The 6,000-nt window shown below is 35.3% G+C and overlaps 2 long non-coding RNA genes across 4 annotated transcripts in view; one reads left to right on the top strand and one right to left on the bottom strand.

Annotated features, from left to right (window-relative positions):
• LOC140940985 (uncharacterized) overlaps positions 1 to 6,000 on the bottom strand; it is a 223,164-nt gene that overhangs the window by 60,962 nt on the left and 156,202 nt on the right. The window contains exon 1 of one of the 3 annotated variants that reach the window (XR_012166398.1): positions 272 to 383. The exons of the other annotated variants lie outside the window; for them this stretch is intronic. This is a non-coding gene — a long non-coding RNA (uncharacterized lncRNA). Of the gene's footprint in view, positions 1 to 271; positions 384 to 6,000 lie in introns of those variants that run through there. 3 annotated transcript variants of the gene reach the window in all.
• LOC140941661 (uncharacterized) lies at positions 1,001 to 4,120 on the top strand. The gene is made up of 2 exons (XR_012166489.1): positions 1,001 to 1,223; positions 3,811 to 4,120. It is a non-coding gene; the product is annotated as an uncharacterized lncRNA (long non-coding RNA).

Raw genomic sequence — 6,000 nt, forward strand, 5'->3', positions numbered from 1 at the left:
TTAATAACACTTGTCGCACTTTTTAATAAAAATTTGTAACAACAGACCAACAGACCTTCAGAATAGTGGAAAAAGCATTTTTGAGGACTAAAATTTCAAAACTTTTCCGATGGAGCATACCTTAAGAACCCCCCCCCCCCCCCCCCCCCCCCACACACAGAATCTTCCTTCGGCGTTCGTTTGTTCGAGCTCTCTTATCTAAAATAATATTCCACCACTGACTTATTGGCTAAATAACGTGAGTTCATTTGCCCTTGTTAATCCTCCTTACCCTCAGAGTCTCTGTTTTGTAAGTGATCTGTTTCCCTTTCCAGTGGCACAGGACTTTTACCACAGTAGATTGTCGGGATTAGTTATTGATCCAGTAAAACCAAATATAACCCCCAATTTAGTTAGAACTGAAGGTTTTTGGTCAGTTAGTTCTCAGATAATTCGCGGATGAAACGAGTGATTTTAGCTCATACAATCTAAGACGTTATCTGTTTTGAAGCCGTTGCTAGGGAAAAATTTTGGTGGTGTAGCTTGGACTCCTTTTGTCATGCATTGGTCATTTTATAGCACTGTACTTCCTGGTGATATACAAATATAAATATGACGTCATCGGACCACGCCCACGCTCACGTGACCAGAAACGAAAATGTCTAAAATCTTGGAAGTTTATCATTTCAACCATGTTTTTTTCGTGGATATTTCACTTTTGATTAATTTCTCATTAAACTATGCATCGTTTTTGTTGTATTTCCTTTGAACAAGATTTCTAACCCAGATTTGAGGTACCGAAATGGTCATGATTTGCTTCAAAGAGAAAAATTCCCGAAAATGAATGCATAGTTTTTTTGCGGAATTTCAGTCTTAATTGTCCGGTGCCTTTAAAATAGAATCTGAGCCAAAACTCGCGATTATTTTAGAGTTTTTTTGCAAAACCGGAAGTGGCTTTCTTAACGCATGCGTATAATACTTACCCAATATGCTGTGCGTGCTAACCGACAAGCAGTGGAATAGTTGATCGCGGCGTTGTTGTGTTGTGGGTTTTCAGGACTTCTGTAAGTTTATTTATATATGAAATTACTACGCCATGGACGAAAAGTATCCGTGAAAAGGAAAAGATTTACTTAAGATTCTTTTATGGGCTCAGAGAGAAGATAAAATGGTAGAGGAAACTGTTTCAGGTCCCTGGCGGACCGTACGACGGTGCGAGTCGCAGGATTGTCAGTGTAAACAAGGTGAGGAAAAACCTTTTAATTTTGCCTGATCCTGTAGGTGACCTTTGGGTGTAGTTTCAACGTAAGATAGCTGTAAACACACTATTTACCTCATCACTGGGGGATTACTGGAGCAGTTGATAAATATCCTTTTAAGGTGGCTTGGTTTTTGGAAGTTGCTTGACCCTTTTGTTCGTACATGGAAGCTTATGTTTTCAACTGTTCATTTATTTCTTATTATTTACAAACATATCTTGCTTCGTCTTGTACCAGTGCGTTTAGTATAATGAACCTGGCATACATTGCATTTACATATACAACTTCTGTGTTGTGAATCCTGGTTCCAGAGGTTTTTCGTGAAATTTTTCTTCCCGTGAGACGAGAGGCACGATAGACAAAAACTTTCACGATTCACGCGGCGAAGAAGACCACCTTCTTTTCCTCGCTCGGCTGTTTGAATTTTTTCAAGAAAAACCTCTAGGACCGGTGTATTATTACCGGTATCCACATTTTACCCTGTTGGCAGTTTTCCTTTGTAAATAAATGCACTATTTTGACTTTTATTCCTCTCACAACTTTAAAATGTTTACAGGTAAAAATACATGTATGGCTTTTGCTGCCGGCTCCTTTACCACCCATGGTTATTCACCATGATAAACTTGTAAATGACCCAGTATCTTGTGAACTATAATGTACATGTGCTTGTTATTGTTGAAAATAATATTGTGTCATGAATTTAATATTTACAATGATTTGTATTTTCTTTTTAGTATTTCCAAAGAAGGCAAGTCTTTTATCTAACCCCTTAGCCAATTTGTCTTCTTACTCGTGGTTAGTTATTTTCATGTATTTGCTTGTGTTAGTTTGCTGAACCTGTTTCTCAACAACGTCAAAGTACTAGTCCAATCATAACAAAGCATGTTCACTGAAAAATCTGTTCATCTCAATAATTGTATAATTTGTGTGATCATGATTGTTTATTTTGAACTTAATTTTTTATTGAAACAGCTAGCCTTGTGTTAGTTTTTAACTCAATCTCAGAAACCTGATTACTTGTGGTGACCAATGCAGTTTCAACCATGTTTATTGTTTATAGGATAGACACGTCCTGTGTAAACTTTTCAGCTTTCTCGGACAACACTCAAAAGTGGTTTATAAAAAAAAGGGAAAAGAGAATTCATTTTTCATCACATTTTACCAACTGCAAGATCATGAGAAAGAATACCTCATAAAATACTTTTTGAATGTTAGGTGAACAATGTTTCTTTCAATCAGAAATAAGCCATGACCAAGCTATAATTTATTATTTTGAGCCCTGACTGTGTCTTCTTACTGCCCATAAAAGTACCCAGCTAGCTTTCGACAACACACTAGAGAAAGGCCTTTAGCTCTAAGAAAGTGGACAAATTGCTAGTGCTCTTGAAATCTAATTCTTAGGTTTTGTAAATCTCCAAATGAGAATCCCTGGCTAGCAACTTTGCGAGCCATGCCCCTGGACACAGTACTTCCTAATTTGAGGAGGAGGGTCTTGCTCTTTTCTCTTGTTTGTACCATGGCTTTAAATTTTTTCTTCTGCTCTTGAGCAGTCCTCAGGAGAGGCTCGTAGAAGGGAATTATATCCTTCAGGTCTGTGCAAAACAATACATCTCTCATTGCTTGCACATCAGCCAATGCTCTGTGGGCTTCAAAGTATAACAAAGTTTAAGAGTTTTATGTTGGAAATAAAAATATGAAATTATGCATGTCAAATGAAATTAATAGAATATTATGCATGCTTACACAGAGTTTGGATACTTACATCTCTGGATTTAGTGAAGCCTATAATCATTGCCAGTTGTTCATGCCAATTGAGAAATGAGGAGGGAACTGAAGCCGAAATGTGTCCCACAGTTGTTTCTTATTCTGGGGTTATTACTGGGGGTGGTGGGTCAGCTATTGGCCATTTTTCCCTGTCCCTAGTAAACAGTCTTTGTAAAAGTTCCCTCAGCCCAGTTTGTTATGAATGGAAAATTCTTAGTGCTCCATGAAACATCATAATATTGTGATGCAATAAGACCCTGCCCTACTCAGACTGGAGTTTTGCTACCGCTATTGTTTACTGCAAGTTGAACTAGAAGCAGTTATCACATTTATGTCCCCAACAAATTCTGAACCTACAGTGCACAAGGTTTACCTTGAAAATTTGCATTTGGAAAATACAATGCATGTAGTGCTGGCATGCCAAGCTTTTGGTGTTTTTGTAAGTTTAGTTTTCCTTGTTTCCTCATCTGTTGAAAATAAACAAATTGCTCAAGTATTAGTTGTCTTCTTAGAAAACCACTTGTTTGTCATAACAGTGTCATGATTACCAGTATATACTTGTACTTCTGAGATAGAAAAACTACATATCTGTCCAAAAAATGAATACATGTACTTAAACAAAGAATACTTTAGCAACCAAGTTAATTCAGTGTTGTAAATGCAGTGTAATACCATTATTACAGAAATAAAAGTAAAGGAAGCAATACATCTACACTGCATGACTACCAAAATCCATACATTTTTGGTACATTTTCTGCATTTCTTTCTTAGCATTAAAATTAAAATCTCTCAATCTTACTGTTCGCAGGTTCACTAATGAATCTCCAAAGCAGATGTGTTTGAAGAGATCATTTTTCAACAGGGGATATTGTCTGTCCACCTCAGCAAACAGGAGTGGAAAGTCATAAACAAAACCATTATGCGCAATCAGTACTGAAAAGAAATACAACAGTATTGTAAACAACTGTTCATGAAATAATCCCATTCCTATTTTACTATTGTAGTAGCTTGTCATCACTATTTCTATAACACTTCTTCTTCTTATATTTCAGAATTTTGATCTCAGCCATATAAATATTTATAAGATATATTAATAAAATGACATTATTTTTACATGGTTTTGGACTTTGTGCTTTTTTCTTATCTAGAATGGACTATTTTGATTTAATTTTGTATACAAGAGATGGACTGTCATTTCATTTAAGTAGTATGACTTTGTGTACCTGGGAAGTATTTTCTCTTTGTTGATGTGGAAATCTCATTTGTCAGATTTTTGATCCATGATATAAACCTTGGAAGTACTTCTGATAGTTTTGGTTGGTTTAAAAGGTCAGTCTGTTTTATTCCACATTTTTTCACAACTGAAAAACAAAATATATTGCTTGTAATGCTATTCAGTCTTGTTTTTACTGATCTTCAATCAGACAAAAACATTAAAAAATGGAAAAAGCATTATTTCACATTTTTGATTACTTTCAACCTCTAACCTGGTGCTGCTATTCTCTTAGAGGTGTTGATGAGAGACTGGAATGTAGATGTGATGTTGGTGTCTACATTGCCAGGCAGAGGCTGTAGAACAGCAGCAATCTCCACTATGTGGTCCTTGTAGACTGATCCCCCAGTACCTTCACAATCATATAGAAAGTACAGTGGGGAAGGGCTGTCTGTCACTTCATCACTTGATTCATCGTCATCGCTGCTGTCTGTTAAATTGGAGATGTAGTTATCTGGTTCAGATAACTCATCTTCTGAATTTTCACTGTCACCACTTTCTTCTGACTCAGAACCAGCTGTTCCACAGTAGGATGTTGTTACTGAAACTGCCTTCAGTGACTTCATAAACTCCTTCTCTTTTTCACGTTTTTTCATCTTCTTTTTTTTCCTTTCATTTCTAAGAGAGAATATGGGATAAACCACTCTCTTTTGTAACACTAATCATTGTTTTGAATGAATTTTTTTGAACAATTTGTTGCCTTTTCACTGACCACAGAGGTAAAATATAGGTAATAATACAGTCATTCACATTTTAGATGTCAATTTCTTAACTTTAAGTTTCGTTGTAGTAAAATGCACTTTACCTAGCAGCAATCGTTATACATTTGTATTTGTATTTTTCCTGTCTTAATTATTAGTTGTAAAATATTTTTACAAAAATTAGCAGTTCATAAATTAAAAATAGCATTATAAAAATTAACCTTTTCTTTTGGTAATCTTGTGCACTTCTGATCTTGATCTCTCTGTCATATTGTTCCTGTCTCTTGATTATGCATTCAACTGACTTCTTTGGCATGGGAATTTGAAGGAGTTGGAAAAGCAGAAGTACCCAGATAGGACCAATGTTCTACAGAAAAGTGTTGTCAATGTATATATGAATAACTATTACAGCAGCTTTAGCTGAATATTATATTTTATCTTTGTTTATAGCTTTAAATGTCGAACATTAAATTGTTTTAAGTAGTGATTTTTTTTTTTCAAATTGTGTTAGCTCTTTCAAATGAAATCTCTAGCATTGTTCTTTTCAATAATGCTTGAAATTATCATTGATCAATTTTGTTTCAAGAGAATGATTATTGTGAAATAATTTTTTTAATTACATCATTTTATTATAAGCGTTAATAACATCACCATATTATTGTTGATCACCTTGTGAGGTATTGACATGTTAGTCTTGCATTTATAATGTACGGATCCCAGGTCAATCCTCTTGTTCCGGTACATTAAAGCAATACCATGGTATCCCTCTGGGATGTTATTTGTTACTCTCCCATCAAGAGTAATGTACTCCTCAGGTCTGGTGGCCATTTTTTTGAGAAGTGCTTTAAACTCCCTCAGTTGTGATGGGCAGCTAAATGAATGTTTACAGTGGTAGGGCTTTCCATCTTCATCTGCCTGTACAATTACATAACCACAATTTTTTAAGAATAAAGAACTATTAATGCCAATAATAATAGTTACTGTTGGCAGTGACCAAAACAAGTTATTATAAAGACACAAAAAG

Source organism: Porites lutea, chromosome 6, assembly GCF_958299795.1.
Source record: "Porites lutea chromosome 6, jaPorLute2.1, whole genome shotgun sequence".
In the NCBI taxonomy this organism is placed as follows: domain Eukaryota; kingdom Metazoa; phylum Cnidaria; class Anthozoa; order Scleractinia; family Poritidae; genus Porites; species Porites lutea.